Consider the following 1,579-nt stretch of genomic DNA (forward strand, 5'->3'; position numbering starts at 1 on the left):
AGCTTTCTCTCTACCAATTAGAATTTATATCTCTGCCTGGATATGTAGGAGCATGAAAAAACAGTTCTGGCCTTGGATGGAAGCTGGGTTACAAATGCATAAAATTAAAAAAAAAAAACCAAACAAAACATCATGGCTCACTTCAATTCACACTAGGCAGGGATGGGGCCTAAAACGAAACGCCCAGGAACAAGAACAAGGGAGGGGCCGAGTGGGAAGGATATAACCAGGAAGGTCACAGGAACGTGTGTCATGATGGTTTCTGAGTCCACAGCAGGATGTGGAAAGGGAGTGAACAGCAATGGTCCCCAGACCTGGTTCATCCAGTTCTGCCAAACTCACTTTACTCCTAGTTGGTAGGTGACATGCTTAAGTTGGAATCACCTTCACCTGAGGGCAGCTCCTTGAGACACATAAGGATCATGAGTCTGACTGAGAAAGGAACATATTCTTGTTGTCCTTGATGTCACAAGCATGGAAACAATAGGCCATAGATCAAATAGGGAGTGCAAGCATGGGGCATGAAAGTTTCCAGAAAGTGGTACAGTTGGGGAATTGGGAAGAAGGTGCATGCCCAGTGTCCCCTGAAGAGGGAGTTTGTGTCAAGTTTTCATTATGGCTTTGGGAGAGGGACATAAACTTCAGATTTCTGTACTCCAAGTTTCCACTTGAGTCTTATGTGCTTGTTTCCTCTATAGTATAGTTTAGTAGTTTAGTCATCCCTTTTAGCTCCTTCCCAGCTTCATGTCAATCAGAATAACTTTGTGTACCACCCTGAAGCATGCATATCACCCTCATATATGATAGAGCACTATTGTGCTATCCTCCCTGCCTCCGTACCCCCCAGCCTGACTGCCTCAGGGGTGGGCTCAATCTTAAATTAGATGAAGGGAGTGATGGGAATGTGGAGTTTTTTGTTTGTTTGTTTGTAGAGCAATGGGGGGTAAGTGACTTGCCCAGGGTCACACAGTGTCAAGTATATGAGGCTGGATTTGAACTCAGGCCCTCCTGAATCCAGGGCAGGTGCTTTATCCACTGTGCCACTTAGCTGCCCTGGGAATGTGTTAAAAATATCATTGACACTTAAGACAGAAGAGTTGTCAGTACATACTTCTATTACGTATATGGAAATGCTTAAAATGGGCATTTGGTGTTTAAGTTCAGAATAAAAGCAAATTAAAAAAAATTATTTAAAAAGAACATGAGCTCCTTGAAGACAAGGTTTGTGTCTTGTTTTATCTTTGCACCCCCAGAACCTGACTTGCACATATTAGAGGCTTAGCAAAGCTTTGTTGAATTGACATATTTTATTTTTTGGGGGGGGTGGGGCAATAGGGGTTAAGTGATTTGCCCAGGGTCACACAGCTAGCAAGTGTCAAGTGTCTGAGGCCACATTTGAACTCAGGTCCTCCTGACTCCAGGGACGGTGCCACCTAGCTGCCCTCTGAATTGACATCTTGAGACCAGTTCTCAACAGCAGCCATCTCTCCGAGCTATCAGACCATCTCATGCCATCCCACTTTCCTGTTCTTTCCTGATAACTTCAGATAGATATAGACAAGTAGGGACCCCGTACTGT

Source organism: Dromiciops gliroides, chromosome 6 (assembly GCF_019393635.1).
Source record: "Dromiciops gliroides isolate mDroGli1 chromosome 6, mDroGli1.pri, whole genome shotgun sequence".
Lineage (NCBI taxonomy): Eukaryota > Metazoa > Chordata > Mammalia > Microbiotheria > Microbiotheriidae > Dromiciops > Dromiciops gliroides.